This window comes from Lichenostomus cassidix, unplaced genomic scaffold (assembly GCF_008360975.1).
Source record: "Lichenostomus cassidix isolate B80296 unplaced genomic scaffold, HeHo_3.0 HiC_scaffold_742, whole genome shotgun sequence".
In the NCBI taxonomy this organism is placed as follows: Eukaryota; Metazoa; Chordata; class Aves; order Passeriformes; family Meliphagidae; genus Lichenostomus; species Lichenostomus cassidix.
In genome coordinates this window covers 68,814-95,114 of record NW_028147286.1, presented here as the reverse complement: position 1 = coordinate 95,114, position 26,301 = coordinate 68,814, and the positions used below count along the sequence as shown (strand labels likewise).

Here is a 26,301-nt window from a genome sequence, read left to right as displayed (position 1 = left end):
ATATACACACACACACAGACATATATATATACATAGACATGTATATACACACCATATATATGTATACACACACACACATATATATAAACGCACACACATATATACACACATATGTATGTATAGATATACATATGTATATATACACACATGTATATATATACACAGACATATATATATACACAGCCATATATGCACACACATATGTATGTATACACACACATATGTATATATACACACATGTATATATATATACCCACACATATATATAAACAGACATATGTATGTATACATACATATGTATGTATACTCACATACATGTATAAATATACCATATGTATATACAGACATATGTATATATACACACATGTATATATACACACATAGATATATAAATTTACCATATGTATATACAGACATATGTATATATACACACACGTTTATATACAGAGACACACATCTATATCCACATGTATATATGTATAGACACACATGTATATACACACAGACACATATATATACACACACATATATATATACACACTTATGTATATACACACCAGATATATGTATACACACACACACATATATATACACGCACACACAGATATATACATACATACATATATATACACACATATGAATGTATACACACAAATATGTATATATACACACATGTATATATATACACATACCCATATATGTACACAGATATGCATACATACGGACATATGTATGTATACACACAAATATATATATTCACCATATGTATATACACACATATGTATATCTACACAGACGTATATATACAGAGACACGCATATGTATCCACACACATATATGTATATACACACATGTATCTATACACTCACACATATATACACACACACATACATATATATACACACACATATATATATATATACACACACACAGGGATATATACACACATATATATATACACACATATATACACATATATATACACAGACATATATATACACATATACACATATACATATACACACATATATATTCCAATATGAATATACATGCACATACATATACACACACATATTTATACACATCATATATATATACACACACAGACATATATATGCAGAGATACATATATATACACACCTATGTATATATATACATATAGAGATACAGACTCATATTTATACACACCATATATATATAGACATGCACACATATATGCACTCACAGATATATATACACACATATGTATATATACACATAGAGATACACACACATATTTATACACACCATATATATATACACATACACATATATATGCACACACACATAAATATACACACGTATGTATATATATACACATACAGATACACACAAATAGTTATACGCACTATATATATACACACACATATATATATACACATGTATGTATATATATATACACATACAGATACACACAAATAGTTATATGCACTATATATATACACACACATATATATATACACACATATGCATATACATACACATATAGATACATGCACTCACATATATATATACACACACATATATATACAGACATATATATATGCACACCATATATGTACACACACACAGATATATATACACGCACATATATATAGACACATATATATATATACACATATATACACACGGACATATATATTTAGACACACAGATATATACACAGATATGTATATATACAGACATATGTATATATACACACACTTATATATATACAGACACGTATGTATATGCACACACATATATGTATACACACAGAAATGTATATTTACACACACACACATATATGTGCATACATATATATGTGTACACTCACATATGTATATATACAGAGAAACATATATACATACTCTCATATATATACATACACATAGATATATATACACATACAGACATATATATCCACACACATATATATATACACACATATATATATACACCCACATATACATCCATATATATATCCACACACATATGTATATACACACACATATGTATATATATGGCCATATGTCTGTATACACACACATATATATATACACCATATGTATATACACACAGATGTATATATACACACATGTATATATACTCACACAGACACATATATACACACATATGTATATACACACCATATATATGTACACACACACACATATATATAGACGCTTATACATATATTTACACACACACATATATATACACACATATGTATGGATAGACACACATCTGTATATATACACATACGTATATATACCCACACATATATATAGACACACCCATATATATACACAGATATGTATATATACGCCCATATGTATGTATACCCACAAACATATATATGCACCATATGTATATATACACATATGCATATATATAGATATGTATATATACACAGTCAGACATATATAGTCACACACATATATGTATACACACACGTATATGTACAGTCACATATATATGTACATACACACACATATATATACATATTTTTGTATGGATACAGAGACATATATATATACTCTATATGTATATACACACATATGTATTCATACCCATATGTATATATACATAGACACACATGTATAACCACACTCATTTATGTATACACACACTTATGTATATATACCCTTACACATATATAGACACAAGTACATATATATACACACACGTATATATATACACACATACCCATATATATACACACACACAGATATATACACACATATGTATATATGCACCATATATATGTACACACACACACATATATATACCTGGTCACACATACATCTACAGACAGCCATATATATACACATATATGTATATGTACGCCCATATGTATGTATACAGAGAAATATATATATACACCATATGTATATATATACATATGTATATATACACATATGTATGTATACAGTCACACATATATAGCCAGACACATATATGTATACACATATGTGCATATATACAGTCACATATATATATACAGACCCATACATATGTATGTATATAGAGACACATATATATATACACCATATGTATATACACACTTATGTATATAGACACACATGTATATATACGGAGACACACATATATATCCACACACAGAGATGTATTGACACACATATGTATATGTACACTCACACATATATAGCCACACACATATAGAAATACATACACATATATATACATACACACATATATATACACACATGTATATGCACACCATATATATGTACACACATATACATATAGACACCCAGAGATATATACTCACATTTGTATATAGACACCATATATATGTACACACACAGACATATATATCCATGCTCACACATATATATATGCACACATATATATATACACACATATGTATATACACACCATATATATGTACACAGGGACACATATATATACATGCTCACACATGTATATACATAGAAACATATATATACACACATATGTATGGATACACACACATATGTATATATATACACAGAGGTACATATACATGCATACATATATATACACACACCCATATATATACACACATATGTATATATACGCCCACATGTATGTATACCCACAAATATATACATACACCATATGTATATATACATACATGTATATATACACATTCGTATATATATACAGTCACACATATATAGCTACACACATATATGTATACACACATGTGTATATATAGAATGACATATATATATATACACACAGAGATATATATACACACATATGTATGTATACACACAGATATATATACACCATATGTATATATACACATATGTATATATATATACACATATGTATATACATAGAGATACACCTATACATCCACACACATATATGTATACACACATATATGTATATATACACTCACATATATATAGACACACACAGATATATATACACACACATATATATACACACACACATATATACACACAGATATATATATGCGCAGACATATATATACACATCTGTATATACTCACCATATATATGTACACACACAGACACATATATACATGCTCACACATATATATATCCACAGATATATATATGCCGAGAAACAGAGGCTTGAGAAACCAATATGAATTTACCACAAGCTTCAGTTTATTCATTTACAGCATATAATTTCTATCGTAGTTAACTAACTCATGCCTATTCTGTAATCATACAATAGTATTGGTTCTATACTTCCACGGCCTAAGTTTGGCTACTTGCCTTAACATGTATCTATCTTTCCCTATAATGGCCGATTTCTGCATATTTGTCGCCATTGAACGCATTCTGGACGGCTCCTACGGTCTCCATGTTGAAGGAAAGTCACGGTGACCTTAGATCGCCGATCGGACGAAGGTATGTAATTAATAGTTGGCTAAATATGGCTATTTTTAAGAAGCGGCTCGTTAATAAGCAATCTATGTCCATCTGCGTGTCCCTTCTCTAGAAGCCAGCTTTTGACATATATATACACAGACACACCTATATACACACATATGTATATATACACCGTATATATGTACACTCACACATATATATATACACGCTTACAGATATATATACACACAGACATATATATACATAGATATGTAGGGATACACACAGATATGTATATATACACACAGGTACATATACACACCGACATATATGTACACATACCCATATATATACAGACATTTGTTTATATACGCCCATATGTATGTATATTCACAAATATATATATACAGCATATGTATACACACAGATATGTATATATACATATAGGTATATATACACAGTCAGACATATATAGCCATACACCTATATGTATAGACATACATATATATATATAGTCACATATATATATATACACACAGATACATATATATACACACATATGTATGGATACACACATATATGTATATATACATACATGTATATATACACTCACATATATATACACACACCCATATATATAGAGACATATGTATATATACGCCTATATGTATGTCTACACAGAAGTATATATATACACCATATGTATATACACACATTTGTATATATACACACACGTGTATATACACAGACACACATATATAGCCACACACATATATGTATACACACACATGTATATATACACTGACACATATCTATACAGAGACACATATATATACACACACATGTATATATACACCCACAGATATATATACGCAGACACAAATATATACGCACACATATATACAGAGATATATACACACACATATATGTGTATAGAAACAGATATGTATATATACACACACACAGATATACAGCCATATACACAGATATATATATATATACACACCTCTGCATATACAGACATATATATACAGACATTTATTTATACACATATATGTATATATACACACATATAGATACACACAGATATATATACACACAGATATATATATACAGACATATAAATGCACACATGTAATTATACCCATATATGTATATATACATATATAGATAGACACACATGTATATACACACACACATATATATATACACATTCACATATATATACACACATTTTTATATATATACACATATAGATATTGATACATAATTATACACACCATATATATATAGACACAGACATATATATGCATACCCACATATATACTCACACATATGTATATATATACACCTATAGATACAGACACATATTTATACACAGCATATATATACAGACACAGACATATAGATGCATACACACATATATATTCACATATCTGTGTATAGATATACATATAGATACAGACACATATTTATACACAGCATATATATATACACACCCACTCATATATATGCACAGACATATATATACACACATATATATATATATACACATATAGATACAGACACCTAAATATACACACCATATATATATATGCACAGACACACCCAGACATATATATGCACAGACACATATATATACACATATATGTATATATATATATACAGATACACACATATATTTATACACACCATATATATATACACAGCTACTCATATATATGCATACACAGAGATATATACACAGAAATGTATATATATAGACATACACATACACACACATATTTATATACACCATATGTATATACACACACACACACACATATGCCGACACACATATATATACAGACATATGTATATATATACTCATACAGATACACAGAAATATTTATACACACCATATATATATACACACACGTATATATATCCACTCACAGATATATATACAGACATATGTATATATATACACACATACAGATACACACACATATTTATATACACCATATATATATACACACACATATATATACAGACATGTATATATATACACATACAGACACACTTATTTATATGCAGCATATATATACACACAGCTACACATATTTATGCACATACATATATATATACACACACATATGTATATATATACAGATAGAGATACACAGACATATTTATACACAGCATATATATACACATCCACACATATATACACACACACTCAGACACATATATACACACATATATATATACACATACAGATACACAGACATATTTATACACACCATATGTATATATACACAGACGTATATATATACAGACATATATATGCAGTCCTATGTATATAAACACTCCTATGTATATATGCACACACGTATATATACACAGACATAAAGAATATGCACACACATATATGTATAGACATAGATGTATATACACAGAGACACATATATATACACACACATACACACATATATATCCACACACATATGTATATACATGCACCTATGTATATATACACACACATATGTATATATACACACATGTGTATATATACCCACACATACATATACAGACATATATATATACACACACATATATATACAGATGTATATACACACACATATATATACAGATGTATATAGACAGATATATATACAGATGTATATAGACAGATATATATACACCCCCATATGTATATAAATAGAAACATATTTATAGAAAGACATATATATAGACATATATACATTCCCTCATATGCATATAGAGACATATGTATATATACACACATATGTATATATACAGACACACATATATATACACACACATATATATACACAGATGTATTTATATACACATATATATATATACACACAGTCACATATATATACCCACACTCCTATATATACACACACATATATGTACGCACACACATATACACACCATATATATACACACACTCATATATATAGTCACACAGAGATATGTACACATGTATGTATATATACACACATATGTGTGTATATACACATATGTATATATACAGACATATTGTGTATACACACATATATATACACACATGTATGTATACACATATGTAAATATACCCACACGTATCTATACATCGACATATATATATACCCACACACATATATATACACACAGACATGTATATATACACACACATGTGTATATATTCAGACACACATATATATACAGACATAGAAATATATATACACATATATGTATATATACACAGATATGTATGTATAGACACAGAAATATATACACACACATGTATATACACACATATGTATATATACAGTTATGTATACATAAACAGACAGATATATACCCACACACATATATATATACACACAGACATGTATATATACACACAGACATATATACACACACAGACATACATATAGAGACACCTACATATATATACACATACACCTATATACACACACATATATGTACACATATATATATACTCACACATATGTATATACATACAGACATGTATATATACACACATATGTATATATATAGAGACACAGATATACACAGATATACATATACACACACTCACACACACACATACATATATCCCGCGTTTGATTTGCGGGGCACTTTCTGCATTGAGGCGCCGAATGGGTAGCCGAGGGAGGAGATGAGCATGGAGGACCCAGTGGCAAGGTGTTCAGAGAGCATATGCAAAGGGGAGGCCCAAGTCACGCCATTTGGAGAAGGTGAGCCAGGTAGGCAGCAGGCTTGAGGGAGTGGTGTGTAGCAAGTGGCAAGGAGGGAGAGGCTGGAAGGTGGTGGCTGAGCAGCAGGAGCGGCTGTTTGTTGCGTTTGATCCGCTTTTCTAAAATGAGTCCCGTGCCCTAATAGGCAATGCGTGAGAAGAAAGCGCACGGAGTCAGACATGAGAGGCATCTGGGCCCGACCACGGCACCGGTAGGGAGAGGACCAGACGGGCAAAGCGGTGGGAGATTGATTTTCCATGGGAGAGAGGTGGCCAGGTGTCAGTTAGCCATGGTGTTGGAAGAGGTTTGTGGCTTGCTGGAGGCCAGATGCAGGTGTTTGAGATGCTTGTTAAATTTCGTTTGTCTTTCAGAGTGGTACCGTGAAGCGATTGGTTGCAGGGAAGTCATGATGGCAGGAAGTGGCACGTGGAAGAAATGTTGAGGGAGTAAAGGTGCGACTGGAAAGGTGAAGGATGTGAGAGGTGAGGTTTTGTTGTTGTGAGCGTGAGGGGTGAAAGGTCAAAGTGGCTTAGGAAGGGATCGGTGTGGTAAATGATGAAGCGTCAGCGTGGCTTGAACGGCGTAAGCAAGGAGCCGCGACGGTGGCGTAAGCAAGGCGGCAAGGGTTTCGAGAGAGGATGTGAGTTTTGGAGAAGGCAAGAGGTGGATAAATGGAGTGTTTTGCAAAGTTTGGGAAGAGGGTTTTTTTGTTGTTAATCAGAGTGTGTTATAGTTGGTGAATGTATATGCAGTGTGTTTGGGTGTGTGTGTGTGTGTGTGTGAGTGAGATGTGTTAAGGCATGAAAGAAGGCGGAGTTTGCGAAGAGAAGGAAATGTGAGTAAAGAAGTATTTATTTTTTGGGATGGAGAGAGTTTGAAGGTGAAGTGTTTGTTTGTGCGTTGTAGGTGGAAAAAGTGATTTTTGGCACCCTGGTGCCCTCAACCACCCCCTCCTGGCACCACGTGCCGCCCCCGATTTTCGGCGCGCGCCGCGCGCTGCCGCGCGCGGCGCGGTGGATGCCGGGGGGCACACCGGGACGGCCCGTCCGGGCGGCGCCATCCCCCCCCCCTGCGGGGAGCTGCAGCGGCAGCCCCCCCCTGCGGCGGGCCCACCTGGGCTGCCCCCCCTCGCGGGGGGGCCCGCCTGTGTCGCCCCACCTTCTGGCACACGTGCCTCACTTACGTTCCAGTGGGGGTAGGCGGGCCCGGCGGGCTCCCGGACTACGGGGCCGTGACGCGCCTAGCGCACGCACGGGGTAGCCCGCGGTGGGATTCGAACCCCTGACGTGCAGAGATCCGGCTTAAGGCCATACCCACCGAGCCAGAGTGGCTCCTTAATTTTAAATCCTTTTTTTGGGGGCATATCCTTTTCGCCGCACAATGACGTCAACAAAGCCCTGCCCACTACCCCGCCCCCGATTCTGCGTCCGTCACGGTACTCCACCCACTGCTCCGCCTGTCGTCCCTCCCTTGGCCCCGCCCCTGTCGGCGCCCTGCCCGGGACAAAGCCACGCCTCCGGTGGTCTCCACACCCCGCCCCTCGACGTCACGGGGCTCGGAACACAGCCACGGCCCTGCCGCTCCCCCTACCCCGCCCAAGAGCCCGCCCCTCGGTGCCCCCTCAGTCCGCCCTAAGCTACGCCTGCCTCCGCCCGCCCGTCGCTATGGCAACAGGGGAGCCGTTGCTTCTTTAGCGTTTTACTTTTTTCCCCATTTTTGGAGCTCCTTTGCTAGAGAATTTTCCTAAGGTTCAGTGCATGGTTTTTACACGCTTTCCCTCAACTGTATTAGCACAAATTACCATTCTCTCAAATCTTACTGGGTCTTTTCATCACTTTTTGAAAACACCATTTATGATTCTTGAAAACCAAAACATATTTTGGGGGATACTGCAGCACTAGCATATATACAGTTGTTTCTCTCAACTACGTCCATTTTGCTTATCTCATTGTACAGTATTTCCTAGGGGCTTCTACTGTGTATCGCTGGGGTTTTTTCACTTGTTTCGTGCCTGCATTCACTTCTGTGTGCATGTCTTACCCCCTGCTGTGCTTTTGCAGGGATCACTTCTGCAGTCTTGGGGGTTTTTTTTCCACCTCTACACTACTGCCACGTGTTTACTAGTGTCACCCAATCTGCAGAAAAAAATGGAAAAACTCTCCAACAACATTTTCATGTTACACACTCAAGGCATGACTTTATTTTGTGCCCAGCATGTACCACAGCAATCATCTCATCCCCCCAAAGCCCGGGTGTGCAGAGACCATCATTCCAGAATACAGAGCTCTTACTCCATTTCTCAGACAGTGCATACAGTAAAAGCCAATAGGAAAGCATCGGCTCAGTGTTCATTAGTCCAAAGTGGAGCAAAGTCCCCATATTTGATCTCTCGTTGGACTCCAATGTCCTTGTCTGCCATGCTAATGACATTTTTCACTTGTTTTTAGCAGTCATTTTTCTGGGCCTGGATGTCTTCAGCCCTGCTGCAGGTGCTCTGGCCTAGCTGCTTGTCATATCCATCCTGTCTTCTGGAGAACCACATGTTCCTGCTGGATGTTCTGTTCACCGTGCTTATCTTTGTGCTTATCTTTGGGGGTCAGTCCCAAGCTCTTGCTATGCTGAATTCACCAGACCTCATGTGGCACAACATTGCCCTGGAAGAAATCAAAAATTCCTTTTCCCAGGGGAAACCCAAATCAAACCTTTGACTAGTGACACAATATTTTTAAGCTGATACATTTTGCAACAGTAGCAGTCAGTCACAACAATTTTCCTTCAGTAGCCTTTCATGTCATTTTGTTTTCTATACCTTTTGGAACAGAACAGACGCATCTCTCTCTTCTCTTCACCACAATATCCTTGCTGGGATAGGCAACTCCAGCAGCAGCGAAACCCCAGCATCTGGAAGAGAACACGACACACGTGTCAGTCATTTCCGCACGGCTCTGCACACGTGCTAGTCCGAGCGCCCGATGCCACGTCCTCCTGGGCCTCCTACCCACCAGCCGCCTGTTGAAGTCGTGACACAGCGGAGGGTTTCAGGCCTGCTCAGCCACAGCAACACATCAAAGTTTCACAGTATTCTACAAATTCTCAATCAGGTGCACTATCTCTTACCCACCCATGTCATCCCACCGCAACCACCCACTCTAATACCTTCTAATCCATCTCCACGGCTTCTTCACACTTGCCTGCAGCAAAGGCTGTCCAACAGTGCATGCACTCCATACTCTGCAGAGTTCCAATTCCCCTCCAGGGATGGTCATCACACACTCGGCATTCTTCTTCACCCAAACATTCCTATGTCACTCCATCCACAAGTTTCCCTGAAGACACATACTTTGTATTGACATTCAGCCAGCTGCTGATTACGTCCAGGCAAAGTTCTTATGAAGTCATCTCAGCTTCTGCGAGAGGTGTGTACGCACAGAGGCCAAAGCCCGTGGCTGCACTCCAAGTCGTCCGAGCCTCAGCATGCAGCAGGCTGAGAGGATACGCTTGCAGGAAGCAGGTTTGTACCCACCGTCCCCCCGCTCAGGGGGGAACGGGAGGCCTTTGCCTACATGCGGTCACCTCTGCTCGCAGGCCATAAACATCTACCCTCCGTGGCCCACGTGTGCAAACCTGAACCCACTGTCACATGCTATAACCGTGCCATTTTCATGTCACACTTACCTTACAGGGTCTTTCAATGCCTTTGACATGCTGTGCAGTGCTAGGCCTTTCACTGCAGCACGGCATATATATCCATACAGCTGCAGTGTGCTGCAAGATGCTGATGCTGCTTTGCCAGGGGGACAGGCCTGGCCATGGGCCCATGACTTCAGCCTATGTTAACCCACCTCAGGATGCCCCCGGGACGCATGGACCGCTGCTATCGCTTTGTCCCTGTTTGTTCCTGTGGCCCTACGTGTCCTTCCACTCCTCTTTTTCTCTCTGTCTCTCCTTGTGTCTGTCATAGCTATGAACAGATGCCACTCACAGCACACACCGTGTGAGGGTCTCCTTTGCACATCCATTCCTTCCCAGGTATTTATAGAGAACGTCACAAGTTCCACCGGAAACAGTACCTTGACACAAGAGGGTGCTGTAGGAGTGGACTCCTGTCACTTCCAGTCTGCCGTCTTGCATTTCAAAGCCATTGCCTTTGTAGCACCCTTTGTGCTCAGAATTGCACTTCTTTCCAACACCCATGTCCCATGTCTTACACGTGGCACTGACAACTCACAGGTCTCACAATTATCGCACCGAGCCTGTAAACACGACCTGCACAACTCTCCCTATGTGCACCCACTATCACTTTGTAGTTTTCCCTCTCTCTATCAAAACTATGCCTGAACAGGTGCCCAGATTCCAACTGCTCCGTGCTGGCTTCTCAGTAATACATGCCTCCTGCTATGGCAACTGCAACACTTTTGAAACATGACACATACCTTCTCATACCAGCATACTTAGCACAGCCAGAGTTGCATGCTCCCTGAGGACAGATTCTTCTCCATTTCTGCCTTGACCCTCACACCAGTGCCAGCCCATGGGGCTCCACATGGATGCAGTGTCCTTGCAATACAGGCAACCCTGAGAAACACACAAAGACTGTTGCTGCAGCCTGTACATCCCTGCACGTTCCTTGTGACAGAGACACTTCAAGGCACATTCTTTCCTACAGCTTTTTCAAGCCTCTTCAACAATCCATAACCTCCTCACCGTCTCCTTCTATGTCCATTCACCTACTTCATCCTTCTCACCAGCCCACTCCCAGGCTCACTTGTTCCATACTCCTCCTACTTCCTGACCCAAACCTCCATGTCCAATTCTATTCCAGGGAGGGTTATCATGTACTCATCATTCTTCTTCAGCAAAACATTCATATACACTTGTATCCACCAGTCTCCCTCAAGACAGCTACTTCGCTGTGACTGCCTGACCGACTGACTGACTGAAAGTCAGCCAGCCGGCCAGCGAGCCAGCCAGCCACCCAGCCAGCCAGCCAGCTACCCAGCCAGCCAGCCAGCTATCTATCTACCTACCTACCTACCTACCTACCTACCTAGCTGATCACATCCAGGGAAAATTTTTCCTCATTCATCTCACTTTCTGGAAGATGTCAAACCCTGCAGCTGTACTCCAAATGTTCCAAGCTTCAGCATGCACCTAGCAAGGAGGATATGCATTGTACCCACTGTCCCCCAGCTCCGGGGGGAACGGGAGGCCTCTGCCTACATGCTGTCACCTCTTGTCGAAGGCCATAAACATGGCCTCCTTGGCCCACCTGTGCAAACCCTCATCCAGCCCCATGTGCCATAAAGAAAACATTTTCATGTCACAGTTACCTTACAGGGCCTTTCAATGCATTCCACATGCTTTACAGTGCAGCAATGCATGTATATGCACACATCTGGAGCCTGCTGTAAGATGCTGACGCTGCTTTGCCAGGGGGACAGGCCTGGCCATCGGCCCATGACTTCAGTCTATATTAACTCACCTCAGGATGCCCCTGGCACCCTATGGACCGCTCCTATTGCTGTGTCCCTGTTTGTTCCTGTGGCCCTACCTGTCCCTCCTGTCCTCTTTTTCCCTTCCTCTCTGTCCTTGTGTGTTTCAAACGTAAGACCAGATGCCAGTGACAGGACACACCGTGGGAGGGTCTGCTTTGCACATCCATTCCTTCCCAGGTATTTGTAGAGAACGTCCCAAGTTCCATCAGAAACACTACCTCGACACCAGAGGGCGCTGTAGGAGTGGATTTCCATCACTTTTGGGCCTGCCGTCCTGCATTTCAAAGCCCTTGCCTTTGTAGTACCCTTTCTGCTCAGAACTGCAATTCTTTGCAACACCCACATCTTACACATGTCTTACCGTGTCTTACACATGCCACTTACACCTCACAGGTCTCACAATTACTGCACCGAGCCTGGAAACACGACCTGTACAAGTCTCCCCATGTGCATACAGTATCCCTCTCCCTATGTGCACACAGTATCTCTTTGTAGTTTTCTCTTTCACTCTCAAATCTATGCCTGAGCATGTAGCAAAATTCAACTGCTCCATGCTCGCTTCTCAGGAATCCATGCCTCCTGCTGTGGCAAGTGCAACACTTTTGAAACGTGACACATACCTTCTCCTATCAGCAGACTTAGGACAGCCAGAGCTGCATGCTCCCTGAGGACAGATTCTTCTCCATTTCTGCCTTGACACTCAAACCACGTGCCAGCCCATGGAGCTCCACACGGATGTAGTGCCCTTGTCATACAGGGAACCTGGTGAAACACAGAAATACTGTTGCTGCAACCTGTACATCTCTGCTTGTTCCCTGTTACAGAGACACTTCAAGGTACATTCTTTCCTACAGCTTTTGCAACACTTCTCTACCATCCATAACCCCCTCAGTGCCTCCTTGTATGCCCATTCACCTACTTCATCCTTGTCACCAACCCACTGCCAGGCTTTCCTGTTCCATACTCCTCCTACTTCCTGACCCCAAAATCCACGTACCATTCCATTCCAGGGATGGTTATCACATAGTCATCATTCGTCTTCACCTAAGCATTCATATACACCTGTATCCACCAGTCTTCTTCAAGACAGCTACTTGGCACTTACTCACTCACGGACTGAGAGTGAGCCAGCCACCTACCTACCTACCTACCTAGCTAGCTAGCTAGTCACATCTAGGGAAAATCATTCCTTAGTCATCTCACCTTCTGCGAGAGGTCCAAGCCTGGAGCTGCACTCCAAATGGTCCAAGCTTCAGCGTGCACCGAGCAAAGAGGATCTGCTTGCAGGAAGTAGGTTAGTACCCACTGTCCCCCAGCTCAGGGGGGAACAGGAGGCCTTTGCCTACATGCTGTCACGTCTGCTGCCAGGCCATAAATATCTACCCTCCTTGGCCCACCCGTGCAAATCCTCATCCAGCCCCACATGCCATAAACATACCATTTGCATGTCACAGTTACCTTACAGGGTGTTTCAATGCATTCCACACGCTGTGCAGTGCTAGGCCTTGCCCTGCAGCAATGCATGTATATCCACACATCTGCAGCCTGCTGCAAGACGCTGCCCCTGCTTTGCCAGGGGGACAGGCCTGGCCATCGACCCATGACTTCAGGCTACATTAACCCACCTCGGGATGGCCCCGGGACCTATGGACCGCTCACATTGCTTTGTCCCTGTTTGTTCCTGTGGCCCGACCTGTCCCTCCTCTCTTCTTTTTCTCTTCCTCTCTGTCCTTGTGTCTTTCAAACCTAAGACCAGATGCCAGTGACAGGACACACCGTGTGAGGGTCTCCTTTGCACATCCATTCCTTCCCAGGTATTTGTAGAGAACGTCCCAAGTTCCATCAGAAACACTACCTTGACACGAGAGGGCGCTGTAGGAGTGGATTTCCATCACTTCTGGGCCTGCCGTGCTGCATTTCAAAGCCCTTGCCTTTGTAGCAGCCTTTCTGCTCAGAACTGCAATTCTTTGCAACACCCACGTCTTACACATGTCTTACCGTGTCTTACACATGCCACTTATACCTTCCAGGTCTCACAATCATTGCACCGAGCCTGTAAACACGACTTGTACACCTCTCCCTATGTGCATACAGTATCACTCTCCCTATGTGCACACAGTATCTGTTTGTACTTTTCTCTTTCACTGTGAAATCTATGCCTGAACATGTAGCAAATTTCAACTGCTCCATGCTTGCTTCTCAGGAATACATGCCTCCTGCTCCGGCAAGTGCAACACTTTTGAAACGTGACACATACCTTCTCATATCAGCATACTTAGGACAGCCAGAGCTGCATGCTCCCCGAGGACAGATTCTTCTCCATTTCAGCCTTGATACTCAAACCACGTGCCAGCCCATGGAGCTCCACATGCATGTAGTGCCCTTGTAATACAGGGAACCTGGTGAAACAGAGAAATACTGTTGCTGCAACCTGTACATCCCTGCATGTTCCTTGTCACAGAGACACTTCAAGCCACATTCTTTCCTCCAGCTTTTGCAACACTTCTCTACCATCCATAACCCCCTCAGTGCCTCCTTCTATGCCCATTCACCTACTTCATCCTTGTCACCAACCCACTCCCAGGCTTTCCTGTTCCATACTCCTCCTACTTCCTGACCCAAAAATCCACCTACAATTGCATTCCAGGGAGGGTTATCACATAGTCATCATTCGTCTTCACCTAAACACTCATATACACCTGTATCCACCAGTCTTCCTCAAGACAGCTACTTTGCACTTACTCACTCACGGACAGACAGTGAGCCAGCCACCTACCTACCTAGCTAGCTACCTAGCTAGCTAGCTAGCTGATCACATTCAGGGAAAACTATTCCTCATTCCTGTCACCTTCTGGGAGAGGTCCAAGCCTGGAGCTGCACTCCAAATGGTCCAAGCTTCATTGTGCACCGAGCAAAGAGGATCTGCTTGCAGGAAGTAGGTTTGTACCCACTGTCCCCCAGCTCAGGGGGGAACAGGAGGCCTTTGCCTACATGCTGTCATCTGTGCTCCCAGGCCATAAACATCTACCCTCCTTGGCCCACCTGTGCAAATCCCCATCCAGCCCCACGTGCCATAACCATACCATTTTCATGTCACAGTTACCTTACAGGGTGTTTCAATGCATTCCACATGCTCTGCAGTGCTAGGCCTTGCACCGCAGCAATGCATGTATATCCACACATCTGCAGCCTGCTGCAAGATGCTGCCCCTGCTTTGCCAGGGGGACAAGCCTGGCCATTGACCCATGACTTCAGCCTATATTAACCTACCTCAGGATGGCCCTGGGACCTATGGACCGCTCACATTGCTTTGTCCATGTTTGTTCCTGTGGCCCTACCTGTCCCTCCCCTCTTCTTTTTCTCTTCCTCTCTGTCCTTGTGTCTTTCAAACCTAAGACCAGTTGCCAGTGACAGGATACAACCTGCCAGGGTCTCCTTTGCACATCCATTCCTTCCCAGGTATTTGTAGAGAACGTCCCAAGTTCCATCCTAAACAGTACCTCGACACCAGAGGGCGCTGTAGGAGTGGATTTCCATCACTTTTGGGCCTGCCGTCCTGTATTTCAAAGCCATTGCCTTCGTAGCACCCTTTCTGCTCATAACTGTAATTCTTTGCAACATCGACCTCCTAGACATGTCTTACCGTGTCTTACACATGCCACTTAGACCTCACAGGTGTCACAATTACTGCAGCGAGCCTGTAAACACGACCTGTGCAACTCTCCCTATGTGCATACAGTATCACTCTCCCTATGTGCACACAGTATCTCTTTGTGCTTTTCTCTTTCACTCTCAAATCTATGCCTGAGCATGTAGCAAGATTCAAGTGCTCCATGCTTGCTTCTCAGGAATGCATGCCTCCTGGTCCGGCAAGTGCAACACTTTTGAAACGTGACACATACCTTCTCATATCAGCATGCTTAGGACAGCCAGAGCTGCATGCTCCCTGAGGACAGATTCTTTGCCATTTCCACCTTGACAATCACACCGAGTGGCAGTCCACGGAGCTCCACACGGATGTAGTGTCCTTGCAATACAGGCAACCCTGTGAAACACACAAAGGCTGTTACTGCAACCTGTACATCCCTGCCCGTTCCCTGTCACCGAGACAGTTCAAGACATGTTCTTTCCTCCAGCTTTTGCAAGCCTCTTCTACAATCCATAACCCCATCCGTGCCTTCTTCTAAGCCCATTCACCTACTTCATCCTTCTCACTTACCTGCTCCCAGGCTTTCTTGTTCTATACTCCTCCTACTTCCTGACCCAAACCTCCACGTACAATTCCATTCCAGGGAGGGTTATCATGTACTCATCATTCTTCTTCAGCAAAACATTCATATACACCTCTATTCACCAGTCTCCCTTAAGACAGCTACTTTGCTGTGACTGACTGACTGACTGACTGACTGACAGCCAGCCAGCCAGCCAACCCACCAGCCAACCAACCAGCCAGCCTGCCAGCCAGCTAGCTAGCCAGCCAGCCAGCCAGCCAGCCAGCCCACCAGCCAGCCAGCCAGCCAGCCAGCCAGCCAGCCACCTAGCTAGCTAGCTAGCTAGCTAGCTAGGTAGCTAGCTGATCAAATCCAGGGAAAATTATTCCTCCCTCATCTCACCTTCTGCAAGAGGTCAAAGCCTGCAGCTGCACTCCAAGCTGTTGAAGCCTCAGCATGCATCAGGTCCACAGGATACCCTTGCAGGAAGCAGGTTTCTACCCACTGTCCCCCAGCTGAGGGGGGAACGGGAGGCCTTTGCCTACATGCTGTCATCTGTGCTCACAGGCCATAAACATCTACCCTCCCTGGCCCACCTGTGGAAATCTTCACGCATCCCCCCATGCCATAACCATGCCATTTTCATGTCACAGTTACCTTACAGGGTCTTTCAATGCCTTCTACATGCTCTGCAGTGATAGGCCTTTCACTGCAGCATGGCATATATATTCACACAGCTGCAGCCTGCTGCAAGATGCTGCCCCTGCTTTGCCAGGGGGACAGGCCTGGCCATCGGCCCATGACTTTGGGCTATATTAACCTACCTCAGGATGCTCCTGGGACCCATGGACTGCTCACATTGCTTTGTGCTTGTGCCTTATAGCTACTAACAAATGACAGTGAGAGGACACACTGTCTGAGGATCTCCTTTGCATATTCATTCCTCCACTGCTATTTCTACAGAATGTCACAAATTCCATCAAAACAACTATGTACACACAGGAGGACACTGGAGGAGTGGACTTAGTTGCAGCCTACCGTGTTGCATTGCAAAGCCATTTCCATCGTAGCACTCTTTCTGTTCAGAACTCCAATTCCTTGCAGCACCTACCTCCCATGTCTTACCCATGGCACTTACAAATCACAGGTGTCATCTCACAAGTACCGCACCCAGTCTATCAACACACCTCGCACAATTCTCTACATGCGCACAGAGGATCTCTTTGCACTTCTCACTTTCACTCTCCAATCTCTGCCTCAGCACGTACAATACCTCAACCCCTCCGCTTTTGCTTCTCAGCAATGCATGCCTCCTACTATGGCAACTGCAACACTTCTCAAACACAACACATACCTTCCCATATCCACATCTGTAGGACAGCCACAACTGTGTGCTCCAACAGGACAGATTCTTCTCCATTTCCATCTTCACCGTCACACCCAGTGCCAGCACATGTAGCTCCACATGGATGCAGCACCATTGTGACACAGGCAGCCCTGTGAAACACACAAATCCCGTCACTGACACCGTCCATCCCTGCCCATCCCTGTCAGCGAGACATTTATGGCCACCTTCTTTCCTACAGCTTTTCTAACACTCTTATACAATCATGAATCCCCTCATTACCCCCTTCTGTGTCATTTCACATACTTCATCTTTCTCACTAAGCCACTCTGTGGGTCTCTTGTGACATACTCAGAATCTGCAGTGGCCCAAACATCCACATAGCATTCCATTTCAGGGATAATTGTCACACACTGCTTGTCCTTGCTCAGCAAACATCCATATACCACTCCATCCACAAGTGTCCCTGCACACTGCCGCTTTGCAGGGACAATGGGCCCGCTCTTTACACGGATGGAAAATGATTCCTAGGTCATCTCACCTTCTGGGACAGCTGTGTATGCACTAAGACCCGAGCCAGGAGCTGCACAGCAAATCCACTAGGCCTCAGTATGCAGCGGGCGAGGAGGATGTGCCTGCAGGAACCGGGTTCGTACAGACCGTCCCGCAGCTCAGGGCGGATCGGGAGGCCTCGGGGTACGTGCGGTAAGCTGCGGTCTCACGCAATACACAAGCATCCTCTTTGGCCCCCCCGTGGAAAGCCTCAGCCAGCCGCACATGAAATAACTGTGCCATTTTCACGTCACAGGCACCTTACAGGCCCTTTCTACTCATTAGGGGCCCTGCACAGTGCTAGGCCACATACCACAGCAGTGCATTGAAAGCAAGAGATGTGGAGTCTGCTGCAACTCACCGATCCCACTCGCCCGGGGGGACAGGCCTGTGCACAGTGCCATCGCTTCAGGGTCCACGAATCGATGTCCCGATGCTGCGGTGACTCCCGCAGTGCCGATAAAGCTTTGTTCCTGTCCCTGGCCGTGAGGCCATCTGTTGTTCCACCGCTCTTTTTCTGTCCTCTTTTGCTCCTTGTGTCTCATACCTATGAGCAAATCCAAGGGAGAGGACACACAGTGTGAAGGTGTCCTTTGCCCCTCATTTCATTCTGAGGTGTTTATAGACACCCTTGTCATTGTCATGAACACCAGTATGGAAACACAACAGGCTACCGCATGAGTGCACTCACCTCACACCCAGCGTGCTACTTTGCATTCCAAGCCATTTCCTTTGTAACACTTTGCACAGAACTGTAATCCCTTCAAGCACCTACCTCCGATCTCTTAGATGGGTCACTTGCAACTCACAGGTGTCACAATTTTTGCATGCAGCTTGTAAACGCAACCTGCATAGTTTTCTGTATGCACACAGAATATCACTTGCCACCTCTCTATTTCTGTTCCAAACCTCTGTCTCAACATGTATGAAAACTCAGGTGCTCTGTGTTTGTTTCTCACCAAGACATACCTCCTGCTATGTATACTATGACACTCTTTAAATACCAAACATACCTTCCCATATTCACATCAGAGGACATCCCGATGTGAAGGCTCCAGCTGGGCACTTTCTTCTAAATGTCTGCCTTCACAATCCCACCCTGTGCCAGCACACGTTGTTCCATATGGATGCATTACCCTTGCAATGCAGGCAGCCCTGTGAAACACACAAATACCGTCACTGACCCTGTACATCCCTTGCCATACCTGTCAGCAAGACATTTCAAGCTGCCTTCTTTCCTAAAGCTTTTACAACAGTCTTATACAATCAGGAACCCCCTCATCGCCCCCTTCTCTGTCATTTGACAGACTTGATCCTTCTCACTAAGCCACTCACGGTCTTTTTTGCCATGTAATCATAGTATGTACTGACCTGAACACCCACATACCATTCCATTTCAGGGATTGCTGTCACACATTCATCATCCTTCCTCACTCCGTCATTCCTACAGATCTCCATCCACAGGCCTCCCTCAAGACAGATACTTTGCACTGACAGTCAGCCACCTTGTTATATTCACGGAGAATTACTTCTCAGCCATCTCACCGTCCGGGACAGGCGTGTAGGCAATAATGCCCAAGCCCGAGAACGCCCTCTGAATTGTCCATGCCTCAGCATGCAGCGGGCGAACAGTAAACGCTCGCAGGATCCAGGCTCGTACATGCCGGCAGGAACTAGGTTTGTACATACTCTCCCCCACCTCAGGGGGAAGCAGGAGGCCTTCGGGTACCTGCCGTAAGCTCCGCTCCCGTGCCACAGACATCTATCCTCTTTGCCTCAGCTGTGGGAAGCCTCACCTACCCTTACATGACATAAGCTTGCCATTTCCTATGTCACAGGCACCTTATAGGGTGTTTTCAATGCATTCCACACTGTCCGCAGTGCTAGGCCACATACCACAGCAGTGCATATCGAGCAACAGATGCTGAGCCTGCCGCCACACACTGAGCCCACTTTCCCAGGGGGACAACTCCGGCCACCGTCCCGTGGCTACGGGGTCCATTACCTGACGTCACGGTGCCCTCAGGACCCACGCAGTGTTGCCATAGGTCTGTGAGCCTTTCTGTGCAGGCACGTCTTCTCTTTTCCACTCTCTTTTTTTTTCTTTCCTGGCGTCTTTTTGTCACTCCTCGCGTCTCATACCTAGAAAGAAATCCAAGTGAGAGGACACACTGTGCGAGGGTATCCTCTGCACGTTTTCACTTTCATCAGGACCACTGTGTGAACACTTCAGGCCACTGTAGGAGTGCAGTCACCCCACTTGCAGCCCGCTACCTGGCATTTCAAGGCCATCGCCTTTGTAGCACTTGTTCCCCACAGAACTGCCACGCTTTCCAGTACCTTCCTCCCACGTCTCGCACACGTCACTTACCACTCACAGGTGCCACAGTTATTGCACCAAGCTTGTAAACATGCTGTGCACGATGATGTGTATGCACACACATATCTCTTGGCACTTATTCCTCTCGCTACCAAATGCCTGCCTAAACAGGGATGAAAGCAAAAATGCTCCATGTCCGCTTCTTAGCAACACATACCGTGCAGTATGGCAACTCTGACACGTTTGAAACACGACACATACCTTCCCTTATCCACGTACCGAGGACAGCCAGAGGTGAAGGCTCCAGCAGGACACTTTCTTCTCCACGTCCGCCTTGACAATCACACCCAGTGCCAGCAGATGTAGCTCCACAGGGATGCAGTAGCCTCGCAATGAAGGCAGCCCTGTGAAGCACACGAATACAGTCACCGAAACATCCACATGAAATGCACATCAAATTCCACTCTAGGGATTTCTGTCATAGACCCATAAATCTTTCTCAACCAAACATCCATATACAAGTCCATCCAAAAGGCTCCCTGCACGCAGCTGCTTTGCAGTGACAGTCAGGCAGCACATTACAAGCATGAAAAATTATTCCTAGGTCATCTCACCTTGTGGGACAGCTGTGTATGTATGCACTAAGATCAAAGCCAGCAGCTCCACTTCAAATCTTCTAGGCCTCAGTATGCAGCGGGTGAAGAGGATATGCCCGCAGGAAGCAGGTTTGTATACACTGTCCAGCAGCTCAGGGGGGAACGGGAGCCCTCGGGATACACGTGATAAGCTTCCGTCTCACGCAGGCCACAGCTATCCTCCTTGGCCCACCTGTGGAAAGCCTCCCCCAGCCCCACAGTCCTCAGCCACGCCATTTTCCCGTCACAGTTACCTAGCAGCATTTCCTGACGCATCGCACACTCTCCGCAGGCCTAGGCCTGGCACCACAGCACTGCATTCGCATCGACACATCTGGAGCCCGCCGCGAGACACCGACCCAGTTTTACCAGGGGGACAGGCCCGGGCATCGGCGCACGCCTTCCCCGAAGGAATGAACCCACATCACAACGCCCGCCGGGAACCACGGCCCGGTCATATGCTCTGTCGCTGTCCTGTTATGTGCCCCTACCTGTCCTTCCAATCTTCTTTTCCTCTCTTCTCTTCTCTCTCTCTCTCCTTCTGTGTCTCGTACCTACTGACAGGTGACAGTGACAGGACCCACCGCCTGAGTATGTCTTCTCCACATCATTTCCTTCACAGGCATTTATACAAAACGTTATAAGCTCCTTCATAAACGGTACCTGCGCACAACGGGACGCCGTAGGAGCGGACTCACCTCCCTTCCAGGCTGCCGTGTTGCATTTCTAAGGCATTCCCCTCGGAGAACTTTGTGACTTTCAAAGAAACCTGTCTAGGAGAGAAACAGTAAAAAACTGAGCTGTCTGCTACATCTGCATACCATTACCAGGCACTTGAACAGCAAGGAAGTGCCCAAACCAGGAAACAATGACTTCATTCTTACCCCTGTGTGCCTACTTACCATCTTTGACAAGTACAAACATTCACTTAGCCCCCGCAGTCACGTACAAACCTGATGGTTCTTACCTGCTTTGGTTTTCCACCTTCATTTCAATGCTTTGCTCCTCATGTACAGCTAGTTCCACCTTTATTTTTCCGGTTCCATGCGCTTTTGGTTTGTTTGCTCAATGTCTTTTCCTTTTCCTCTGCCATGGTGCCTTTATTTCAATTTTAATTTTTTTTTTTTTTTTTTTTTTAAAGGGAGCATGCCACCTCGGGTGCATCTCTGTTCCCTAGCATCCGTGCTTTTTCCTTTTTTTCCTGTCTTTTTTTTTTTTCCCATTACCAAATTATATATATTTCTACATAAAATATATATTATAAATAAAATGTATATATACTATGCAAGACATCAGACATATAGTAACATATACAAATAAATGAATTCCATTATATACCATATATATTATATGTATAATATCTAACATACATTCCATATATTTCATATATACCACATATGATATAGCCAATAGATAATATATATTACCTACTACCCATTTTATAGCCAAATATGATATGTATAATATCTATATTTCATATATCCACATGAAATACATAAAATTTATGTAACATACATATACTAGATATATTATTATACTCAGCTGCTGCTTACCGGGTTGCTACTCCTCAGGCAACCGTGAGCAGGTGTTTCTGGGGGTGGTGATGCTCATCAGGCAACCGTCTCCAGGTGTTTCTGGGGGTGGTGATGCTCATCAGGCAACCGTCAGCAGGTGTTTCTGGGGGTGGTGATGCTCATCAGGTAACCATCTCCAGGTGTTTCTGGGGGTGGTGATGCTCATCAGCCGAACAGCTTGTACATCTGTGCGAAAGTCCAGAAGCCATACCTAGTGTTCCAAAAACTGCATTTTTCTGAAAGGAGCGACTATTCCATCTCAAGGTCCTGGTAAACACACCGAAAGCACCAGAGCCCACACAACAGGGCTACGCACTCTCCCGTCCCGGCAGCAGCCGCTCCACCTGCACAGCGTCCCGGCTCAGCCTCCACCCGAGCGCCCCGAACACCGGCACCAGCCACGCCTCGCGGTGGCCGGCCGCTGCAGGTCCTCCACTCCCTGCCCGTTCCATCGTCCCCGACGTTCCTGTATGTGTGTGCCACTCAGTGTGGAGCACGTGCTGTTTTCCAGTATCTCCTTCTTACCTGCCCAGGCGCCGCGCTGACCGGACAGCCCCCACAGCCCGCAGTCAGTCCGTGCCGCAGACACCCGAGCAGCCGGGCCGCGAGCGCGCAGGACCCGGTGCGGGGACGCGGCCGCCGCCGTCGGTGCCCCCCCCGTCCCGTTCCCGGCGCGGGGACGCTGCCGCCGCCGCCCGCGCCCCCCCCCCTTCCCGGCGCCAGGACGCGGCCGCGGCCGGCGTGGCCCCCCCCCCCAGACTCCCGGCACGGGGATGCAGCTGAGGCTGGCCGTCCCCGTTTCCTTTGCGCCGCAAACAAACTGCTGCCGCCGCCGGGACATCCACCTCCCCTCCCCGGAGACGCAGCCCGGGCGGGCGGGTCCCCCACCCCTGTCTATCGGCGGCGGCGAGTGCTGCTGCCGCCGCTGCCGCCGCCCCCCCCCTCCTCGGCGGCAGGCGCCGCCGCTCCCCCGGCGACTCAGGAAACCTGTACCGCTCTGCGCGCAACCGAGCCCCAGCCTCCACCGGCCTCTCGACCGGGGTCGCCGCCGGCTTCACCTGCAGTCCGCCGGCGCTCCGCCGTCGCCGCCGCCGCCCACGCCGCCGCCCCCGCCGCTCCACCGGCGCCGCTCCGCCACCTCTCCCGCAGCTCCGCCGCAGCCGGCACTCAGCCGCGGAGCGCCGTCGCCGCTCGGCCGCCGCCGGCAGTCCACCGCCGCTGCCCGCCGCTCGGCCGCCGCCGGCGCTCCGCGGCCGGTTCTCCGCCGCCCTCCGCTCCCCCGCCGCCGCGGGCTCTCCGCCGTCGTACGCTCCCGCGCCGCCGCCGGCTGCCCCGGAGCGTCGGCGGCTGGCCACGCCCGGCGCTCCGCGGCCGGTTCTCCGCCGCTCGTCCGCTCCCGGCCGCCGCCGCCCGGCCTGAGCGTCGGCGGCGTTGGCCGCCGCCGGCGCCCGCTGCCGGTGCTCCACCGCCCCTCCCCGCCGCTGCCGCCGCCGCCGCCCGGCGCCCTGGAGCGTCGGCGGCGCTGGTCACCAGCGCCCGCGCCGGTGCTCCTCCGCCGTCCGCTCCCGCCGCTGCCGCGCCGCCCGGCCTCAGAGCGTCGGCGGCGCTGCCGCGCTGCGCCCGCGCCGGTGCTCCACCGCCTCCGCCGCCGCCGCCGCCGCCGCCGCCGCCCGGCCCCGAGCTGTCGGGCAGCGCTGGCCGCGCCTGCGCCCCATGCCGGTGCTCCTCCGCCGCCGCTCGTCCGCCCCCCGCCGCCGCCGCCCGCCCGGCCCCGGACCGGCGGCGGTGCTAGCGCGCCGGCGCTCCGCGGCCGGTGCTCCTCCGCCCCTCGCGCCGCCGCCGCGCCGCCCGGCCCCGAGGCCGGCGGCGCTCCGCGTCGGTGCTCCTCCGCCCTCCGCCGCCGCCGCCGCCGCCCGGCCCCGGAGCGTCGGCGGCGCTGGGCGCGCCGGCGCTCCCGCGGCCGGTGCTCCTCCGTCCGCTCGTCCGAGCCTCCCGGGCCGCTTGCCGCCGCCCGGCTCCCGAGCGCTGGCGGCGCTGGGCCGCC

At 45.9% G+C, this 26,301-nt stretch overlaps 1 long non-coding RNA gene across 1 annotated transcript in view; it reads right to left on the bottom strand.

The window, feature by feature from the left end:
- LOC146423447 (uncharacterized) overlaps positions 1-26,301 on the bottom strand; it is a 169,903-nt gene that overhangs the window by 101,604 nt on the left and 41,998 nt on the right. The window contains exon 2 of the long non-coding RNA XR_014847530.1: positions 19,186-19,328. This is a non-coding gene — a long non-coding RNA (uncharacterized LOC146423447). The remainder of the gene's footprint in view (positions 1-19,185; positions 19,329-26,301) is intronic.